The sequence below is a fragment of the Panthera uncia genome, assembly GCF_023721935.1.
Source record: "Panthera uncia isolate 11264 chromosome E2 unlocalized genomic scaffold, Puncia_PCG_1.0 HiC_scaffold_20, whole genome shotgun sequence".
NCBI classification, from domain to species: domain Eukaryota; kingdom Metazoa; phylum Chordata; class Mammalia; order Carnivora; family Felidae; genus Panthera; species Panthera uncia.
In genome coordinates, this window is record NW_026057589.1 from 21202187 (window position 1) to 21224379 (window position 22193).

A 22193-nucleotide genomic window follows, 5' to 3' on the forward strand; every position below is an offset into this window, starting at 1 on the left:
CATTTGAAATGCAAATCAGACCTATCCTCCTCGATCCTCCCCTCCTCCCCCTCCTCTCTCCCCCCTCCTCCCTCATCCTCACTCCTTCCTTCTACCCGCTTCTCTCCTTCTCTCTCTCTCTCTCTCTCTCTCTCTCTCTCTCTCTCTCTTTCACACACACACACACACACACACACACACACACACACAGCCTTCCCAGAACTGTCCTGGGCACTCCTGTCTGCGGCCTTCTCTCAGCACCTGGAACTCCTCGTGCTCCTCCCAGAACTCCCTGTGTTCCTCCCTGTGCCCAGAGCATGAAGCTCCCTCAGCCTGAAAGGCTCTCCATGCCACCTCCATGGGAGGGACTTCCATCTTCTGCATTCTGTCCAATGTTCCTCCCTCAGGAAGTGCCCCTGACCCCCCAACAGGCTGTCCTCACATCGGGGACCTGTCCCTCCTTATAGCCTTCTCAGCGAGGCACGTTTGTGTGTGTGTGTGTGTGTGTGTGTGTGTGTGTGTGTGTCCTCCCCTAGGTAGAGGCTCCCTAAGGGCCGGGGTCCTGCTTGGTTCTTCCACCAGCACGGGCTGGGCTGCAGGTCACACGGGGGTCCCAGGGCCACCTCCCATCCAGACACCTAGAGAGGGACGCCTGGCCTTGACTGCTCTCGTCGTCTTGCTGTGCTCCTGGGCCGAATCCTCTCATCCCCGTAGAGGCAGGGTCTTTCTGGCCTGGCTTGGCCCTCAGCCCTGGCCCTCACAGTGTCCTGAGCATGTGTCCTGCCCTGGGGCACAGTGTGGGACCAGGGCACAGCCCTCCTTCCCCCTGGAACCCACGGGAGCCCCCTTCCTCCAAATTCAGTTCCTGCCCAGGAACCATGACCCCGGCTGCCCTGGGGGACTGTGCTTCCCTGAAGGCGTAATCAGGGCCGTGGCTTGCAAGTTGTGGAGACCTCCGTCCCCATTTCACAGCACAAGACACTGAGGCCAGAGGGCTGAGGGGCCTGCTCATCCAGTGACCCTGCCACCTCTCTTCAAACACAGGGAAATTCAAAAGACCGTTCTCTTTCGTAGTCCCGCCGCTCCCAAGCCAGACCATGTCCCCGGATGCCGTCACCTGGCTGTGAAGGCAGGGTTGCACCTGCGCGCTGATGTCACAGCGGCCCCTCCTGGGGCTGCGTGGGAGGCTGGACCAGAGAAGCGGGTCGGAGCCCAGCCCACTGCCTGCCGCACGGCAGACTCTTGAGATGTGGTGGCTCCTTGGATGGTGACAGGCCATGGCTGGAGAGGCAAGGAGTGGTGAGTCCCAGTTCTGCCTCGGGCCGCTGTCCCTCGGGGTCAGAGACCGTCCAGTACTAAAAATACCGCGCCTGGAACCACTGGGTCTGAATCAGCCGATGAAGGGCGCCGCCCGCCCTGCTCGCCACTAGGTGGCGGTGTTGCCCCTTCCTTTCCGGGGCTTCGGCGCAGGATCTCCCTTCTCCCCTGGTAACCACCTGCCCGGGTGTTACACCTGAACCCAGAGCTCTCACGGGGCCTGCGGGGCCTGCGTAACAGCACTCAGGGCCCCTGCATGATCCGGGGCTTCCCAAGCCTGCTGCTCCCGGCTTCCCCAAGGCACCCCCACCGCGAGCTCTCTGGGCCCCGAGCCGGAACCAGAGGTCATTTACGGGGGAGGAGGAATGGGGCCATTTGTCCCAGAGGACCTCCTCTCCAGTCCTTCAGGACCGAGGACACGATTTCTTGGTTCAGGCATGGAGCCCAGATCACAAATCCTGCTAAGTTTAGGAGCCGTGGCCCCAAACTGCAGTCATTTGGTGACCATCGTGACTTTTTATATCCTTGCCATGAGTAAAAAGTCAGTGTTTCCTGTCACCAAGTAGGAGTTGAGAGCCCAAATAATGGTAAAAACCAAACAGTGTTCTTAAGTTCTGGTCAGATATGGCTGCCTTCCCTCTCCCTCTCCCCTCTCAAGGAAGAGACGAGTAAGCGTCAGGAAGGATTACGGGTAGACTAAGCACCAAGCGGACTTACAGGTGTTTCCCCCGAGGAGTCACAAAATCCCCAAAAGACTTTTGAAAGAGCAAGGATCGGGAAAGGCCTCCATGAGATCACTGCTCTGTCCTCAAGAGCCCGCAGAATGGTGCCCGTCTCACACTTCGGGAAACGTTTCCGGAGATTGTGTCTCCAGACACGCAAAGTGAACTTTTCCTTCGGGCTCATCGAAGGCAGGTTCTCCAGGCATGTGAGTACAGGGACCAGAGGGACAGCCACAGGCAGGGAGAACTCAGAACCAGGTGTCCTGGCCTGGGGACCCACCCTCCGTGGCCAGGAAGTGGGCAGTTCCCCGTGTGACCCGGTGGCCATTGGCGCAGTGACGTCGGGAGACTGTCCAGGCTCTCTGCACCTTCCGGAGCGCCACAGCTGCTTGATTAAACTTTTGCTTAAAAACCAAATGTCTAGCTTCTTGACTGCCGCAAAACCAGCCTATTCAGCGATGTGACGTATCCGATCTTGGCACATTGGAGCCACCAACCTGTCCGCTTGTGGTACACGGTGCTTCGGGCTTTGCTAAGCCCTCTGTACCCGCGCCTTCCCCAAATCCTCGGAGTTGATGAAAAGCCTCTGATGAAAGGCCTAAAACCGGTCATTTGCAGCCTCTTGTCTGCGTGGCTCAGCTCTCTCTTGGTCGCAGCCACAGCAACAGGCCGGCTTGTGGAAGCAGGCACCGGCCACGCCAAGCCCCTCGTTCCCGATTTTTGTGATGGTCAAATCAGCCTTGGCTGAAAATGAAGATTTTAACCCAAGGCCTCGGGGTCACGAAGCCAGCGCCCTCCAGTGGAGCAGCCGGTGGCCAAACGCCTGAAAAGGAGCGAGAGGTACTGCAAACAGCAGTAGCCGTGGGCCCCAGCCCGGGGGGGCCCGTGCGGCCCACGCTTTGGAGGGCCTCACGTCTCGCAAACACACGCGAGAGAGCCGTCAGCCACCACGTGGCGCCCCTGTCGCTCCAAACTGAGCCCCACCCCTGCACTCACACCAGCCGAGACCAGACAAACGGTCCACGTCTCTTGCTTGATGCCCTTGAATCAAAAAGCCACGGGGCCCCCAGCCCGTGAGGGCTGCTCAGCTGGGCCGCCCCATCCGACACAGGCACTGCTGGACGGGAGAGGGAAGCTTGGGTATCTGCCGGCATCGGGGGAGCGGGAGACACATCCTGGCCGGCGTCAAGCTTTTACTTCCCGCCGGTGGGAGCCCGGGAGATCTTTGGGGGGCCGAGCGTAGCTTCCCGTGGTGCTGGTCTGTTTATGAGCCACATACCGCACCCCCCATCTGGACATGGTGCACGGGACCCCCCCCCAGACGTGACTGTGTCCAGGCATCGTTGTTACATCCGTGACCTCCACACACACGCAAACCATGCTTTCCACAGGTGCCTTCTTCCGTTTTGTCACTGCCACGGGCCACTCGTGACCACAGAGCCCGGGTCATACTTTCTTTGAACCCAGGTATGGGTGCCAGTCCTGGCGTCATCCTTTCTGAGCTGTGCGGCCGTTCCTGAATTTACACTAAGTGCATGCATCCGTTGTAATTTCTAAAACAGGGCGCCTGGGTGGCTCAGTCAGCACAGAGCCTGGAGCCTGCTTCGGTTTCTGTATCTCCCTCTCTCTCTCTCTCTGCCCCTCCCCCACTCATGCTCTGTCTCTCTCTCTCTCTCTCTCTCTCTCTCTCTCTGTCAAAAATCAATAAACATTAAAAAATTTTAATTTCTAAAACAGATAGATGTAAAGGAGTAAATTAATTCTTTTATTTGGGAATTTTTCTTACTGGCGTTCCAAATGAGAATTTTTGTGTGTATTAAAAGCCTCTGTGGCTGCAGGGGGAAAACGTTTGGAAACGTTGGACGAGACGATTCACGGGCTCTCTCGAATGGCAGTGACAAGCCCAGACTCCGGGCGGCCCCCTCCATCTGCCCTGTCCACCCTCTCTGCTGCCCGTGGGCTGGCTCCTTCTGGATCCTGCTGGCCCCAGTGCCTCCTTTTCACACGAGCTGTGGTCTTGCTTCTCTGTTTGCAGCTCCTTCCAGAAAGCTCTAGAAAACAGAACACCTGCTCCATCCGGGGCCCAGAGGGCCACCTGTTGGAGATACCCAGGATGCCCGCACGGGCTGGTGTCCTGGGTCTGCTCCCACACCGCACATGGGGAGACCGAGTCTTCCAGAGGTTCAGACCTTGGCTCCAGGCCACGCGGAGCAGGTGCACAGGTCATGATGCTGGGCTGAGAACGGCGGCGCCTGCCCCCCCAGGACCCAGGCTCTGAAGCCTGCAGCTGCCGGGCCTCTCGCCTGGGGCTCACCTTGGCAAGATGTGCCCATTCTCATGGTGACCCCACGGAGGCTGCGGGCACTCTGGTGGAGTTGCTGCAGAGAGGGGAGCTGGGCCGGGCCAGGTCCCTGGGAGAGCACCCCTCTGAGGCTTCCCCCGACTCACCCCCCGGGACCAGCCCAGGGCAGGACTTTGTGATGCGACAAACAGGCCAGCCTGGCCTCTTGTCCCTCACTCTCCTGTGGCTCCATCCAAGCCAGGATTGGGGCGGGGGGAGCCCGGAGGAAAACCATCTCCCCTGTACCCGCTCCTCCCCGACAGCACTGGTCACCTGTCACCCTGCAGCACCCAGCCTGTTTGCCACCAAGTAAGGAGGGGGCCAGCGGCGGGGACGGGCAGGGACTTCTCCAGGGCTGCTGTGGGGTCTGGGGTGGAGCCTGGCCCGGCCAGAGAGGAGGAGCGGGCTCCAGGCCCCCTTGCCCTCCAGTCCTGGAGAAAGTATGTGGGCTGTAGGGTCAGCCTGGGCGAACCCCAGCACCTGCTTTCGTGTGGTCTCGGGAAAGCACCGCGACTCCCGCGCCTCGGTTTCCCCGGCAGTAAAATGGGCTCACTTGGCTCCGTCCCACACGGAGCCGCGGGGGGTGTGTGGAGCTCCTCCGTGGGAGGCCCCGGCACATCCCTGCGCGTCCGTGCACAAGACGCTTGAAACGGGGCATCGACCTCTGCCGTCCGGCCCCTTCACGGCTGGGCACTGGGGCTCTCCTCGGGGCGCCGACCCCTTCTGGCTCCCAGTACCATGCCCTCAACGAGAGGCCCTCAGCAGCCCCCCTCCACCTGCCATGCCGGGGCCAGGGAGAGAAGGCCACGGGGGTAGGTCACCCCTCGCCGCCCATGAGCATCACCTTTGAAAACGCGGAGCCCCAGCTCCCCCCGCCGAGACCCAGACCAGAGTCCCACGCTGGGCTGCGTGGCATCCAGGCCTCAGTTAGCCCTCGTCTGTGCTGGTCGCTCCAGCCCTGCTCTACCCCGGCTCTTGGCCTCCGCTCCCCTGAGCCCCGGGCCCCCAGCCGCTGCTCCCTCGTCTGTAAAATCCTATGATTGCAACTCCCTGGTGGGGAAGCCGGGGAACCTTGTGATGTGATACAGGTGAAGTGCGGAGTGGGGTGAGTGGTCTATAAGCGGTGCCCCCTTCCCATCCCAGGCCTTGGGTGTTCTCCCACCCACCCTTCTGGGGAGCAGCGTGCCTCCGTGTTCACGCACGCTGGGGTCCCTCGCCCGTGGCTGGGAGAACGTGGCTCCTATGAGATCTGTGTTCCCATTTTAGACGGCCTCCAAGGCTGACGGCAGAGCTCTGGGGGCTTCGAGGCTGCGGCCGTGGGCCGCACCACACGTGCTCCCTTGGTCCCTGGCCTCTGGCAACTCCATCTGGGGTGGACGGGAAGCTGAGCATGTGCTCCCAGAGGGCCCAGGCACTGAGTGCCACCACCCCCAGAGCCACTTTCCCTGCCCGCCCCCCACCCCGCGCTCAGGACTGGGAGCAGGTGTCCAGCCGGCAGGGAACCTGACGCTTGGGAGGAGAAAGGGGTCTTGGACCCAATCGTCTTTCGGTCTGACGTTAATGCTCCCGTGGTCCCTGCTGTGCGATGTCCACGGCCGTGGTGGCACAGAGCCACAAGCAGGGGGCTTATAGCGACAAACCTGTCCTCCCCCCATTCCGGAGGTGTGAGCAGGACCAAGCTCTCCAGAGGGTCTGGGGGAGGATCCTCCTGCTGGTCCCAGCCCTGGGGGCTCCAGGCTTCCCCTTATCTGTCAAATCCGCTTGTCTCTCATAGGGACACTTGGCGTTGGGTTTAGGGCCCGTGCTAAACCGGTCGTGATCTAAACCCAAGATCCTTAATTGGTCATATCTGCAGAGATCCTTTTCCCAAATACGGTCACATGCCCAGGTTCCTGGGGTTAGGACGTGAGAGTATCTTTTGGGGAGCCACCCTTCAGCCCCCTGCTCCCGTCTCTGTCTGAACACCACCTCTGAGAAGCTGCGGGGCCTTGTATTGTCACTGCTCACGTGGATAAGCTTGCCCTGTCGACCTCAGGCTGGGTGCCCCAAGCACTTGCCAGTAGATGGGGGAGGAAGGATGGCACAGAGACACCCAGGTATCTGCCACAGAAAGTCCAGTCCCGTGGAGCACATCCAGGCCGACCCCTCGGTCACAGCTGAGAAACCCCAGGCCCGGGCTTTGCTTTCACGCTGCCCTGCTCTCGGACATCGCCCTTCCTGCCGACACTACCAAGGACGTGCTCTGACGTCACAGCAGCCTCTAGTCTGGCCCCTTCAAGCCTCCTCCATCCTGAAATCCCCACAGGGGCCTGTCCCTGCCCTGCGAGCCCCCTGCCTCCCCCCCCACCCCGCCCCCAGACCCCCCTATCTGCTCAGTGCGACCGGAGCCCCTCCGGGTTCTGCCTGCACGGCCGGCCCCTGCAGGCAGTCTCCCTCTCGCCCAGCTTCCTCTGGCTGATGCCTTCGGCCTCGCCTTCTACGCTGCCAAAAGACCCTGCCTGCTCAGGATTTGAGGTCCCTGTGCCCACCCCCCTCCCGCGTCCTCTGCTTTAGTTTGCCTTTTGCTGGCTTGCCTGTCCCCTCTGATCTCCGAGCCTGGCCGGGAACCGGCAGCATGATCACGTTGCCCGTGCTCTTGGCCCTGGCCCACACACAGCACCAGCCTCACGCTGGCTGAATGAATGGAATGTGCCCTACCCCAGCTCTGTGACCAGAAAGCAGCCAGCTCCAGCCTCCTGGCTCCAATGCTAATGTCCTCCTTGGCCCCCCCCCCCAGGGGCTTGAAAGCGCCCGGTAGGAGCTGACCCCTCTGACGCCGTGTCTCCAGGGACAGAAAGGTCAGCCCTAGAGGAAGGAGCCCAGGGGAGTGCCATCCTGGTGGTCTCTTGCTTAAGGAGCGCCCAGGGGCCCAGTTTATGTCACGATGCTTACTGAGCCCCTGCTGTGTGCCAGGCCCTGGACTAGGCTCGAGATCTGCCAGGAACGAACAAAACACCTGCCCTCTGGGAGCTTGCATCCCGGGGTGGGGATCCAGACAAGCAAACGAACAAGTAGGTCAGCATGTGGGACATATAGTGGCAGGGCGGGTGGGGAGGGCCAGGTGGAACCAGCTGGATAAGGAGGGTGGGAGTTTCTCTCTTACACAGGCCGTTCTGGTCTCACTGAGAAGACACTTGAGCAGAGACCTGAATGAACTAAGGGAGCGAGTCACATGGATGTCTGAGGGAAGGGCATCCTAGGCCCAGGGAATAGCGAATGCGGAGACCCTGCGGAGGGAGTGTGCCGGAGGCAGCAAAGAGCCCAGAAGGGCAGAGGAGCGGGCCGGCGGGTCAGACAGGACTGGTGCGGAGCCCTGGTGGGAGGAAGTCACCCGAGGCTAGGGACAGCGTCTGGCTGTGTGTGGAGCGGTTATCACAGCAGCTGTGTGGACGATGGGCCGTGGTCAGAGCAGGACCGGTATAAGGTGCCCCGTTCAGCGGGCAGGCTGTGCGACAGCCCAGGGCGGAGACGTGGTGGCCACGGGGGTGCCGCGAGGGGATCACACTCCAGATGTGTCTGCAGGGAGCGTTGATGGGGTTTGCCGATAGCTTGGGTGTGAACGAAAGAGGAGTCCGGGTTGACTCGGTGCAGCCAGAGGGGAGGGAGGGCGATTCCGGGGAGAGGTCCGGCCTCGGAGCCTCCCTGCCCCATCGGGCTGCACCCTCCCTCCTCCAGTCGCCGCCTGCCCCTCGCGGTCCCTGCCAGAGCCCGAGGACCACGCAGGGGGACGCTCCAGTTCCTTCCCACTGAGGCAGGAGGCGGCAGGCCTGCTGGGACACGCACAGCCTGCCACGGTGGGCAGGCCCACCAGATCCTCTTTCCAGGGATGCGGTCACAGCGGTAGAGACACAGAAGCTCCCAATTAGGGGCCTGGACAGGATCCAGAAGCCCTGGGCCTCTGCCAGGGGCAGACTCTTCCAGATCGGGGTGTGTGTGCAGGGAGAGGTGGGAGGAAGCAGTGGGAATGGGGAAGACGCAGAACCCCGAGCCGGTTGACCTGGTTTCTGGGCCCGGCTCTGTCTCCTGGGCTCCTCCATTGAGGAGGAGGAGGGGGAGGAGGGGGAGTGGGGCGGCGAGGATTTCTGCAGAGCTTACCACAAGCCAGGCTCCGTTCTCCGTATTTGGTGCCGTTCCGGGTCCTGTGCGGTCGTCGCTATTGTTAAACCCACTTTGCCCGTGAGGAAACTGAGGCCCAGAGCCCTTAAGCCACTCGCCCCAGGTCACGCCGTTGGGAGGCAGCCCCTGAGGCGCGTTCCTCACCACACTGGCCCGTGTGGCCAGCCTCTGCCCGCCTGTCCAACATCCCCCGGGCCCCGCCCCCAGAGTCCAGTACCCCCGGTCCGGGGGCTGGCCTCACACAACACCAAACCAGCCAGCCCCAGGGCCTTTGCCCATGCTGTTCTCTACCTACAGCGCTTTCCTCGTGGCTGGCTCTCTGCCCTTCTGGGGCAGGGGAAATGTCACTTCTTCAGACACATTTCCTAACCACTCACCTCCCCCCGCCAAACCCAGATCTCTTCTTGCTCCTGATATCGTTCAGCCAAGCCGTCCCGGGCAGGGAATACAACAGCGAGCACAGAGAGCAAGGCCGTCCGTGTGCCCTCACCCGGGGGACAGAGCCCCGCCACCAGCCTCCGCCCGCAGGGTCGTCCTGACCCCTTACCTCTCTCCCACCTCTCAAGTACGCATGAACTCCTTGAGCTGTGCCTCAGGTTAGCCGGTCCCCCCACATGACCCTGGGGAGTCACTGGTCAGGTTGAGAGAATCGGCCCCTTCCACCCTCTCAGCCTCTCCCCCGCAACATCTGCACCCGTCTCGGGGATCTCTCCTGGAGCAGGTGCCTCGTGGGGCGGTAGAGACCAGAGTGGCTTCGAGGACAAGCCCTAACTCGAAAGAGCTAAGGGCAGATGTGGGGCCCTGCGCCTGTGTCCACGGCCCCATGGAGCACCTGTCACCTCTGTGTCTGTGACAGGAACTCTCCAGAAAGAGCAGGACTAGGGTGAGCCCCTTAAGACCCAATCTTGAACCTTCTCGCCGTACGGATTCCTCTCTTCCGGACATTTTCCCGTTGTCAGCTGCTTCTGGTAAGATGTGGGGCTCAGAACCAAGTACCGTTGATCACGGCCCAATCAGGCAGGACCGTCCCCCTCCCCAGTTCCTATGGACGATGCCCCTGTTGATGTGACCCCAGATCGCAGCACAGAAGGACCGTCCTCTTGCTCCTGCCACCGACCCCAGCTCTGGAACACTCATTTGCTCAACTCCGGCTGCACGTGGGGAGCACCGGGGCCAGTTTTTAAGCTCCCAGTGCCCGGGCCACACCCCCTTATCAATCAACTCAGTCGGCATCTCTGGAGACGACCTCGGTGATTGCAGTGGGTGACCAGGCTGGGGGATGGAGGTGCTGGTGCCCCGGGCGGTGTGCTTGACTCACTGAATCCCTGGTGTCCAGGCCTTTAGGTACTCAGGCAGACGTCTAACCCGTGGTTCCCGAAGAGCGTTCCAGAGAACACCAGTTGTGCAAAATGGTCCACCAAGAATGGGTGTGTGGTCAGCGAGCGTGAGAAATGCTGCTGCTCTAAAGCCACCCCTTACGTAGGTCATCGGATGAGTCACAGGGGAAGGCAAACCCCCCCTGAAATCAGGCTTCCTGTAGACCGGGCGTACAAGCCCTCGGTGTGGCTGGGCATGCCCCCCCCCACACCCCCAGTTCCCTGAGCTCTCTTTCTCAGGTGGGCACTGAGCTGAGCAGAGTGGGGATGAGGGGGGTGGGCACGAAAGCCTGGGACCAGGGAGAAGTCCCCACCGCAGGGTCCTTCCTGGGGCCACGGGTTCACTGCCCCCACGGAGTCACGCAGAGGTCCTGGAGGGGCGCCTCTGCCCTGGCCAGCTTGAGTTCTGGGGTCCCAGGCGGTGAGGGGGCGTCCGTGAAACTCCGCAAGCTATTTCTTTGCTTCTGTTCAAGTTGGGTCTGTGTATTGACCAGGCATAGTGCGTGGGAACAGTACGATTCTCAGAAAGTGCAAACGGGCTTGGAGGGAACAGTCAGTCCACAGGTCCCCACCTGGGGGAGAGCCACTGCGTGGGCCTCCTGTGTCCTTCCCCTGCCCCCACTCTTCTCCCTCCCGCCTCCGCTCTGCCACCTCCTGAGGGCACCTTTCATGTCGTTCCATAAAGAGCGGCTGCAAAATGCTCCATTGGAAGAATGTGCCAGAACCTATTTAACGAGTCTCTTAATGATCGGCACTTGGGCTGCATCCCATTTTCAGCCCTTCTCAACAAAGCTGTAATGAATGACTTCGGACACACATCATTTCGGATGGGTACAAGTCTGCCCCTAAGACAAATACCTCACAAGGGATCGGCGGGTCCCCGGCCATGTGCATGGTTGTCGTGACAGACGTGGCCACATTGCCTCCCAAGGGGGCGTTCCAGCTGCTACACCCACCCGCGGTGCCTGGGGGATACGGCCACTTTTATAGAGTGCCCTTCTGTCCGAGGAGAGCCCGCCGTGCACCCGAGGGTTTCTGGTTTCTGGGCTCGGGATCGTTTCTTCCGGTGACCTTTTATGCAGAAGGTTGATAAGTAAAAGAGAGGGAGGTAGGCTGGGGTTCGAGCAGGGGTGGGCACCTGCTCTGTTGTCTCCCACCCCCAGGACGCCCTTTAGGGGAGGCAGGAAGGGAGTAAGAGGCATCAGGGCGCCGTGGGGATATGGCAAAGCAGGAAGCCAGTTCTGTCCCCGGGGGTGAAGGGTCAAGGGGAAAGAGTGTCCCTGGACCTGAATGAGGCCGGACCGGGGAGGGGCATGAGAGGGCTGAAGCGGGGCGGCAGAGGCTTCTCCAGACTGTCACCCGGCCAGTGGTGCCCAGACCGGCTCATAGCCACTTGCAAGAGCTGATTGGCCGATTGTTCAATTTCCCGGGAATTTCGTGAGCCAGTTGGTAAACACACCCATTGTTACAAAGTAAATTCTATAAACTTACAATTAATGAGTCTTCTTCAAAACTAAGAAAACCCATCCTCAGAACTCCTCGCTTCTTGATGACTTGGCTGTAGTTTGCTGCCAGCTGTGGCCACGAGGTCGTCTACGCCCACGGATCTGTGTGGTGACACGCTCCCTCGGGCCTCTTCCTGACTCCGTGCGCGGGTGCAGGGTGGGCACGTCGCTAGCTTGAAACTGACTCCGATGGGAGCATTTACACCACGGAAAGTGGCCAACACTGCAGATTAGGGCTCCCCACAGTGCCCCCCGTCCCCAGGCTGGCGGCTGAGCCCCCCCTCCTCCCCTGCCCCCAGACTGACGGCTCAGCCCATGCCAAGCACTTCACCATGCCGGCTGCTCTGCCCTCTGCCCTCCTGCCCCTGACTTCCGCTGATGGAACCCAGCCGGAAGCCAGCTGGTCAGGGCACCAGGCTCCCGGGGCTCAGACTGAGACGGAGCAGGTAGGGAACAGGTGCGGGAGAAACCGATGGACCGCAGTTGGCGTGCCAGGCCTCTGCTGTCAGGGTGACAGAAGACACTTAGTGACCCCCGTCCCCTTCCGCGTGGGGTGGACATCTGTGCGGGGTCTCAAGCCTCCTCAGCGCTGACCCGGGCAGCCAGCTGGGAACTGGCCCTTCCACTGGGGAGGCTCCGGCCAGGGCTCACATTACGTATCAGAGGACGTCAGACCCGAGTAGCAAAACCCTGTCATATTCCTTAGGATAACGATAGCATCTTCTTACTCTAAGAAAGCGATGTTCCTATTCTGCCCGATGCGTCGCCAGCATCCTCACATGCCAAGGGTGAGTGGTCTGCAGGCCGAAGCTGTGCCACGGTCCCTGGAGGGCTTGCGGGAACACAGACTGCCCGGCCCCCCCGCCCGATGCTCTGATCCACCGGAGGTGGCGTTGCGATATCATAAGAAATACGTAATTTGGTCTTTACCCCAGGCTCCTGGCCAGAGCGCCTCCAACCTTTGTGGTTTTCTGACTGATAAACGTGCTCGGAGCATCCTTGATTCTAAGAGTCGATCTTTAACCCCAGTTCCGAACCAGACGCTCTGGTGAGATCTTTCCTGGGTGATGGGGACGTCCTTTGTTCCAATGAGGTGACCCTGGGTGGCTCCAGGAAAGCTTCAGGATGGGGCTGGTTGCCGAAAAGACCACGATTCGGCCCCACCCCTCATCCTCCTGGTAAGGGAGAGGGGCTGGAGGCTGGGTTCTTGGTCCATCCTGCCTGTGTGACCAAGCGTCCATAAAAGTCCTTCACGTATGCGTTGTGAACACGTCCTTGTGCCAGGAAGGACACACCCAGCTCCACAGGGACAGAAGCTCCTGTGCTCGGGACCCTCCCAGACGTCACCCTGTGCATCTCTCAATCTGGCCGTTCATCGGTGTCCGTTACGGTAGCCTTTGTAATAAATCAGTGATGGTAAGGAAACGGTCTTCCTGGGTTCTGTGACCCGCTCTAGCAATTAGTGAACCTGGGGAGGGGGTCGTGGGAACCTCCGATCGGAGCCAAGTCAGACAGAGTGTGGGGGACCGGGGACCCACCCCTCGCGATTGGTGTGTGCCCTCAGGGCATCTGTGGGACTGAGCCTGTAACCTGTGGGGTCTGTGCGGGCTCCAGCTAGCATCGGAACGAATTGAACTGTGGGACACCCGTCTGGTGTGTGAGAACCGGTCGGTGTGGGAAACACCCACACGACTGATGTCAGAAGTACCGGGGGATTGAAAGGAAAGGAAAGAAAACAGTTATTCTAGGGGTGCTGGGGGGCTCAGTCGGTTGAGTGTCTGGCTCTTGATTTCAGCTCAGGTCATGAGCTCATGGTTTGTGGGATCGAACCCCGTCCGGCTCTGTGCTGACAGCCAGGAGCCTGCTTAGGATTCTTTCTCTCCCTCTCTCTCTCTCTCTCTGTCTGTCTCTGTCTCTCTCTCTGTCCCTCCCCTGCCAGGATAAATAAACAAACATTTAGGAAAAACAAAAGAACACAGTTTTCCTAGACAGTGAGTCTGGTGTGGGGCCTGAGAGCGTCCTGAGCTCCTGGGCGTGATCCTGAGAACACACCGACCGGGGTGGGCTGATCCATAAGGCTGCTCCCCCACAAATAAAAGGGTCTCGCTGTTTTATCACACCAAGCCAGGCGTGTGGCCAGGTGGACCAAGGGGACACCCGTGGGTCAGGGTTTACGTTGTCTGCAGAGAGGGGGCCCCCCCCCCCCTGAGGCCCAGGAAACCGGAAGGTCGGCACAGAGTGCTCAGGACCCCTCCGGGGGCGAGGCCAGGGCATTGCCCTGGGGGAAGAAGCCTTGCTGGCAAAGTCCACCCGGGCTGAGGACAGAAGCGACAAGTGGAAAGACAGATGTCGGCAGAGAGAGGAAAACAATGACACGGGGACAAAGACGCTGGCCATTGAGGCCAAGGGATTCAGGCTCCTGGGATCTGCCTCTCCGAGGCGACGTCTGGAACAAGCAAAGGAAGGCAGAGACGAGAGAGAACATCCTGTGTGATACCTTTTAGAGCAAGTTCAAGGACAGGCAGCACTAATCTTTGGGGACAGAACTCAGACGGAGAGCGGGGCGTGTTCCCCGTCTTGACCTGGGCGGCGGTCACACGGGCCTACACGTGTGCAAACATTCATCGAGGTGCACACTTAAGCCGTGTGTGCTTTGCCCAAAGGGGGTTACACCTGGGTGTGTCCACCCAGACTCGGCCTCACCGACTGATCTGTTGCACGGTTCCCGAGGCCTCCTGTGTGTGAGCTGTGTCCGTGGCCCGGCCACACGGCATCCCCACCCCACGGCAAGCCCGGGGTCCTCAGGAGAGCCTGAGCACAAGTGGCCTCCGGGAACCAGGGGAATGTGGGCCAAAGACGCTGGTCAGGGCCTGGGGAACGTCAGTGGGTCGCCAAGATGCTCCAGTGAGATGTGACAGCACCGGGACGCTGTCCCCGGGAGGGCACTGGAGGGACGTGTGCTACGGGCAGAAAGGACAGTTCGTCCAGGAGGACAGAAGTGATGTGTGTTCAGGGAACCGTGAGCCTTCGGTCTGGCAGCAACGTGAGGGTCAAGGTGGGAGAAAGCCAGCATCTCAGCTGGGGAGATGGGAGGGCCCCCGCGGTGCCAGGCTTTTCCCCTAAGGGCAGAGGCTGGTCTCCAAGGGGTGTTGGCGCCGGTGGGGGCCAGCCGGGGCGCAGCTGCAGAGAGAAAGCCGTGTGCACACTCGCCCTCCCTGTGACCCAGTGGTTCCGCTTTGCTCCAGATAAACAAAAGCAGATGTCCACACAAAGGCTCGCGTGGGAACGGTCACAGCAAAAAGCTGGAAATAGCCAAATGCCCAGGAAATGGATAAACCAGCTGTGCTGTGTGCACACTGTGGGACTCTGCCCGGCAATAAAAAAGCGGGAGCCACTGACCCACACATCCGTGCGAGTGAATCCCAGGGCCACGAAGTTGAGCGAAAGATCCAGACACGAGAGACAACATTCCGTGAGGTTCCATTGGTGTCCAGATCCAGAGTAGGCAACACGAATGCCTGGGGACAAAAGTCAGGAAAGGGGTTGATGGAGAGGACCACACCCACATGCCCTGTGACCTTTCTCCCCATGGCAAGCCCCACCCACCGACACTTTGACCTTTCTTATCTGCCCCTCACACCCCACAACACACGCACACACACGCACACACGCACACACAGCATCCTGGAATCCGGCTCGTCCCAGATGGAGCTTCTTCCTGGGAACAGGAAGTGGCCAAAGCCTTGATTCTTTCCTGGGACGGCTGCCACAGCACCTGACCCATGCTTGCCCTCATCCTCCCCACCACCTTTTCACACTGCAGGCCTGATCCCGTCACCCTCCTCCGGGGTCTCCCCTTTGCTCTTGGGGAAAAGACCAAAATCCCTCCATGGCCACCAAGCCTGCGCGATCCGGCTCCTGTGAGCCTCCCCCACCCCCACCCCCCACCCCACACTCAGACACACCACCCTTTCAGTTTCTCAAAACTCTCCTTCCAACCTCAGGGCCTTTGCACCTGCTCTTGGCCTCACCTGCAAGACTTTTGTCCCTAGTCAGTTCTTATACCCCCGCCCGCTTCCCAGCCCGGTTGTCTGTCTTGGGCAGCTTTTCGTCACGCTGCCCAACAGGTCAGTCTGTGAGAGCACGCCTATGGACTTAACCTCCCCACCGGGTCATCATCTCCTTGAGGGAAGGTCTGTGTCTTTCTCCCCCATCGTATGCCTGCTTCTCAGCACAGCGCCCAGCAAGAAATTCCTGCTGAGTCCCTGAAGGGCAGGGGGGCTCTGAGCTCCCTCCCTAGAGGTCACAGACCTTTCCAGGGGTCTTGGCTGAATTCCAAGGCACGCTCCTGCTGTGGGACCCCGGAGGAACCGCTTCCCCTCGCTGACCCGAGCTGCTCCACCTGGGAGATGGGGTGCCGGGCTCCTGGGACAGCTCCCTCTGAGCACAGACATCCTCGTGCCTGGGACTCTGTCCCGGAGCACCCGGGTGAAGGAAATGTCGAGGCCCTCGGTGAGCCACAGAGGTCTCAGCGCCAGGAGGCCACAGAAGCAGAGGAAAGGCTAGACTCGGGAGTGCAGTCCTCGACCGCCAGAGAGAGGTGCACAAGCCCATCCTTGCACGGACTCGTGAGGGGAGTCGAGCCAGGCCCAGCCTGATGACATTTAGTCTCCATGCCGTGGATTCCACCGTTGAGGCCAGCATCGCCTCGAGTGCAGGAACTGTCCCAAGGTGAGGCCGGGGCGGGGGCGGGGGCGGGGGGGAGGAGTGTCGGGGGCTCTGCTTGTGCAGTACACATGTCAGCAGATCTCTTCAAGCCCAGACAGCCGGGCTGCTTCTCCACGGCACCAAACATGCAGGGCCTCCAGTGCCCTGCCCAGACCCGACTGCGCCCGCCGCCGGCACCGCCCCTGCGCAGCAGAGGGCAGGCAGCAGAGGGGGTCAGGTGGCAGGCTGCCCGGCGCGCTGGGGAGAAGTCGGTGCAAGGGGCCTGGGGCCTGTCAGGCCCTGCCGGATGCGGCCCCGCGAGCAGGGCGGGGCCCCTGTCTAGTCAGAGAGGCACCTCTGTCCCGGCCGCTCGTCCCGGGGCCCGCGTGCCACAGGTGTGCAGGCAAGGAACCATCCTGCTGTCCTGCTGCTGGAGACGGTGGCGGTGATCGCGACCAGCAGCCAGGAGCCAGCCAGGGTTCCGTTTGGTTCCAGCTCAGGGTGGTATCGAAGGAGACTAAGTAGGTCTCCTTTCCTCCAAACGGAAACCGCTCGCGCAGGTCCTATGGAAGGAGCTGGGCGACGGGGAAGGGAGGCCGCCGCGAGGGGGCCGCCCCTCCCCGTCTCCCATCCCTCTGTTTGAATGTGGCCGCCTCCGAGAGCTCCTGCCTCGGGGGTGATGGGAAAATGCCGAGCACCTGCCTGGGGTCCGGTTGGGAGGGACGACGTCCTAGCTTTCATCCCGTTTGGCCCCACCTTCGGCCCCTCCCCCCGGGGCGCCACTCCTGCTCCGGCCCCCCCAGCCCCGGCCCTGGGCCCCACGCCAAGAGGGCTCGTCAGCTGCTTTGCAAGATATTCACGGGGTCGGCCCGAGGCCCCGGGGGCTCCACAGTCGCAGCCAGAGGGGGGCAGTCCCCGGCCCCATGAAGATGCGTCCTCTAAGCGCCGCTGGGCTCCGCCGCAGAGAGGGCGCCACCCTCACGGGGTAGTGGGGGCGCAAGCACCCGAGCAGGCTGTGCTACGGGACGGCGACGGCTCTGTCCTGGCCTCCGCCCTCCCTCCGCGACCTCCCCCCATCCCCAGACTTCTGACGTCGTCTCTTTGCCAGCAGCGGCCGCGCTTCACACCCCAGCCGAGACCCCTCGGGCCCTGCGCCTCGGCCTTCTGTGCCCAGCCGGAGAGGTCCACAGGCACCTCAGGCCGCAAGACCGTACGTGGCCACCCCCACCCCCGTCTCCCCCCTTCTTCGGCTTCTCCCCAAAGCGGATGCCCCGCCTGCCACCGTCTCACACGTGGCCCCCATCAGGAAAACGTTCTTGACGCCTCCCTGCCCCTGCTCACCCCCGGGGGGCCGGCGGGGGGGGCCGGGTAGCCTGAGTCCGCCTTGGTGGGAATATCCACACCACAGGGACCGGCAGGTGCACACACCAGGGCCCTGCTCTCGGAGGGGTGAGTGGTTCACGCTGAGCCAGGCAAGAGGCTCACCTCCAGTGTCAGTCTGTCACCAAGTCCCGCTGACGCTGGCTCCAAAATGGATCCCATCCGTTCTGCACCCACACGGCCGGTACCTTGGTCCAAGGCAGCTTCGGCTCTCACTGGACAGCCCCCACTCTGCCCAGGGCCTCCGGGGGCTCCCCGCTGCAGCCGAGCTTGTCTCCCAGCCCCTCAGGGCCCCCCCTCACCCTCCCGTCCTCAAACAAGGCAACCACCTCCCACCCTGGGGCCTCTCCTGGGAGCACGTGTGTCCTGCGCCCCCAGACCGCCCCACCCCGGTTCTCTGAGTGGCCAAGCACGCCTCAGCTGACACGCGACCTCTCCAGAGCGGCTGCCGTGACACCCATCGCCCCCACCCTCGAATGCCCTCCAAAGCCCCTTCTCGTTTCTCCCCTCCGACTCTGGGCCCTTGGGCACGGAAGCGTTTGTCGCCTTTTGCCTCGTCTGGTTCATGGCTGGGGGGGCTCCAATGGTTAACAGAGCACACGTCTATGAAACGCAAGCCCCAGTGGCCCTGCTTAGTCGGAGCAGCGGGAGTGGAGACCGAGCGTGGAGAGGCTTGCCCAGAACCACAGGAAAGCAAGGCAGGGGCAGGGGCATGGCGGCCAGAGCAGGGCTCCCTGGGCGCCTGGAAGGAGGGCGAGGAGGCCCTTCCGGTCAGCTCCAGCAGGGGCCTGCCTGCATCTGAGGCCTGAGGGCAGTGGGAGCCCCTGGAGGTGGTCCAGCAGGGGAGTGCCGGCTCTCATTTGCAGTCTGTGAGCTTGCATGAGACCCTGCGGGCCTGTGGGGCCTCAGCGGGAAAGGACGGGGCTCCGGAATCCCGTCTCCCACTTGGGCCCTGGAGCCCCGAGGCCGTGTTCGTAGGACTTCCGTGCTGGGCACCAGTGCTGTTCTGCAGGGAAACGTGCAAAATGCTCTTGGAGCTGTTCTCCTGTCCTGTCCTGTCGCTGGGAAAGGTCCGATCACATGACACTAAGTTAAATCCCGGAGGCCCTGACCCCACCTGCCCGAGAAGACAAGGCCCCGTAAAACCTGATAACGGTGGCAAACAAGGCTTTTTTTAGTAGCACGTGGGCCAAATGAAACAAAGCGAGTGATGCCCACCCCCACCCCCCGCTCCCCGGGGCCAAGGGGCAAAAGCCACAGACGCCAGAGACAAAACAGCTCAGGAGCGCCAGCTCCGCTTCTGGCCTCTGGGTCCAGGACAATAAACCTGGGCTGCTCGGGAAGGGCCCGGAAGCTTGTTGGAAAGGCTGGTCAGATGGCCCTGGCAGCCCAGAGTCTGGGGGGCTTCCTTCCGCTGCAAGCCTACTTCTCAGCATGCCAAGGGGCCTGGGGCTTGCAGGTCGACGGCAGGACCCTCAAGGGCAGGGACCAGGAGGCGGGGCCCCAGTTTTCCGACAGACGAGGCGCCAGCTAAACCTCCAGCCCTAGAATGCAGGTTACTTACGACTTACGAGCCTGTAGGGAGAGAGGCCCTACACCCCCAAGGGCCTAGCGTGGGCTCATCCAGAGCAGTCAAGTCAAAGGACTTGACTGGACAAGGCAGGCGTAGGCAGAGCCTTTGATGGAATTTCTCGTCCTCTCCTTCAGCAGCGGATCAAAACCTGGCGGGAATCACCCAGAAGCCTCGTGAAAGTGCAGGTTGTGGGGCCAGGGCGGGGGCCTGAGCCTCTACGTTTCTGATAAGTTCCCAGGTGCTGCTGCTGCTGGTCCGGGGACCACATTTCCAGAACCACTGGCCTCAAGGACGTTTGGGGGGAGTGGGGCTCTGGGCTGGGTGGCTGGAAAACGAGCAGGTCCATGTAAATGACCGCCCAGAATGAGAACGTCTGCATGGTGATACACAGAGGGGAGGGGTGTCCGCCTCTCCCTGAGGACCCACAGCCTCCCTGAGGACCCATGAGCTACCTGGGGGACAGGTATTATCACCTCTGTACTACAAATGAGGAAACTGAGGCTCGGAGAAGTGAAGTAACGACCCCAAAGACACATCAGAGCTGATGCACAACCCATGGTCTCTGACTCCACAGACACTGTGTGCTCCCCTCTGCCGATGGGGGGACCGTGTCTCCCGGAGGAAGGAAGGACCTCTACTGGTGTGCCACAGGGCTCTGTCTTCAACCTCGGCCAATTCCCAGTGGTCACCTAAGACTGAAACATACGTCAGGCACGCCCGTCCATGCGCCTGTGACATAAAGAGGGCTTTATTCACGTTCGGCAGTGTTTCCAGAGGCCATCTGGAAAGTCTGAAAGCAACGAGACTCATTAATTCATTCAGTCACTGTTTACTGAGCCAGCACTGTGTCCCAGGCCCCGTGCTGGACGCCTGCAGTTCATCTGTGAACAAAACACAGAAGGCCCTCGGCTCAAAAATTGTCTCCACTTAGGATGACTATTGGTGTCTGTTATGCAAAGGTAATGGGAATTCGAATTCAAATCCAGCTGAGACTCCTTGGCCTCCGCCGTGGGCCCAGCTTCCTCTTTTCTCCCCAATGTGTTCAGGTTCCTGCCCCTAGGCTCCCCGCCGCCCCCCCCCCCCCCCCCCGTGTCTGGCAGGAATCCCCACCGTTTCCGGTCCGCTTCTCCTGTTTCTATCACCCTGAACTTCCACGTTGGCTTTGGCTCCCGACCTGCGCTTTTCAAAGGCTGGGCCTTCGCCACCACGCGCAGACCCACGGTCAGCAGCGGGCGCGGGAGACGCTCACGGCCTTTGCTGTTAATATCGGCGCCTTTGCGGGGGGGACGTGGGGGGAGGGGGTCTCCTGGCTTATCGTAGCTGTTTCCCACGGGGGGGGGTCCCCGGAATTCCGGGCTCACGGTGTGGTGGTGCAGATGCCTGGGCGGTGGCGTAGAACCGAGTCGGGGAACGTGAGTCGCGTGCGGTAAATGAGTAAGGGGACGTAGCGGTGCGTCCAGTGGTGGGGTCGGTGGTTCTTTGGGACTCCAGCCAGACCCCCACCGGGGTCACCAGCAGTCCTGGTGGTCTGGCTCCTCTGAAGCCGATTCCTCTTTTAGGCCTCATGACTCTCCCCGCAGCTGCATGCGGAATGTGGTTGACAAGGGACCGGCCGCCAAGGTGGGAGGGGCTCCTCCCCCAGGGCCAGTGGCTTTCTGCTCGTCCCCTGCAGCTGCCAGGACAGAGGCTCCCGGCCCCCCTGCACACGGGGACTCCCCGGGGCCAGCTGCACCCCAGCCCAGTGAGGTCAGAATCTCTGGGACCGAGGCCTGGGCGTTAGTATAGCTTTAGGTTCTCTCCGGGCGAGTCCCATGCTCAGCGGGGCTCTACAGTTCTGCTCTGCCATCGGCCTCTCACATGCAAGACGTGGAAGCTCAGAGGGGTTAAGTCACCTGCCCAAAGTCACCCAGCTGAAAGTGATGGGGTCAGAGTCCCCATTTGTCTCCCTCCTGGGCAGAACCCCCTGTCCACCCTGACTGTAGGGCAGGTACATTGACTCTCCTGCCGTAACTTTCCCCCTGGCTTTTCAGGAGGAGGGGGAATCGGGAGGCAGAGACTGTGGCCACAGGCTGGGGCTGAGCCCCGCCATCAGACTCTCCTCTGGGGGCCAACCCCACACTCCGCCTGTGGTTCCTGAGCCCCACCCCAGCTCTCTCCGTGGGTGGGAAGAGGGCCCAGCCCCCCCCCCCCACCGCAGCTTTGACCTCGTCTCCCCAGGCATCTGTGGTGATTCCCTGGGTCGTGAACCCCCGCTGGCAGCTCCCACCGCTGTCCTGGGGCAGCCTGCGTGGCCCTGCCACCAGACAGACAGATTTCATTCCGGGTCCCCTCTGCCACCCCGTTGGAAACAGTGGCCTTGGGCAAGTCTCCCTGGGTTTCTTCATCTGTAAACTAAACTTGTTGTTGAAAATATTTGCCCACCCCCTGGTTGTGGGGAGTCAGTGAGATAAGGTGGTGGCAAAGCTCTGTAAGTGGGGAAGGCAAATATTAGCTCTACTGTCATGTGCCGGAAAAGCCTGGTCCCGTTGTGCCAGGGCAGCTGGAAGAACCCGGTCACAGTCCCACTCTAACCGCACACCGTGACTTGGGGTCGCATCTTACATTCTCTGGGCCTCAGCTTCCTCACCTGTAGCATGGGAAAATAAGAGTCCCGTGCAGACTTTTCTCACTGGACTCGTGTACTGATTAAACGCATCCGTCCCCGAAACGCCTTACAGTGTGGGCACCTCAGAAGGAGGGTGACTGTGGTGGTAGGTAGGCCCTTCGGGAGAGTTCCCGGGCCATGCCTCTGTGCTCCAGGCAGGAAGGAGACTTTGTCCCTTCTTTAGTTCATGGTCTTCCTTTTCCCCGGAAGGGTCCAGACTCTGCAGTCCCAGCCCCTGGCTCAAGCCCCAGTTCTGTTGCTCATGCTGTGGGCCCTCAGGCTCAAGACTGGCCTCTCTGAGCCTCAGCTGCGCGTAAAGCACTTTCTGTCCACGCCTGGAGGTGCCTGGCCAGTGGCAGTGCTCTGGGAGCCGCCACGGGGAAAAGGGAGGCGGAAGGGCCAGAAGCAGCCCCTGGGAATAGTCCTAGGACCTTGTGGGGAGAGAGAAATCGCGGTTTTGACAGGGGATCCTTCCAATGTCAGGACCCCCAGAG

The 22193-nt window shown here is 61.3% G+C and overlaps 1 protein-coding gene and 1 long non-coding RNA gene across 3 annotated transcripts in view; one reads left to right on the plus strand and one right to left on the minus strand.

The window, feature by feature from the left end:
- Positions 1-3762: 3762 nt before the first annotated feature.
- On the minus strand, positions 3763-4456 carry LOC125916338 (uncharacterized). The gene is made up of 2 exons (XR_007455876.1): positions 4333-4456; positions 3763-4069 (listed from the first exon to the last, which is right to left on the minus strand). It is a non-coding gene; the product is annotated as an uncharacterized LOC125916338 (long non-coding RNA).
- A 96-nt stretch (positions 4457-4552) lies between these two features.
- Positions 4553-22193, plus strand: part of OSGIN1 (oxidative stress induced growth inhibitor 1) — a 32152-nt gene continuing 14511 nt past the window's right edge. Inside the window, exon 1 of one of the 2 annotated variants that reach the window (XM_049622492.1) lies at positions 4553-4668. The gene's annotated coding sequence lies outside the window, so the exon portion shown is untranslated. The remainder of the gene's footprint in view (positions 4669-22193) is intronic. The other variant, XM_049622491.1, reaches the window with a different exon arrangement.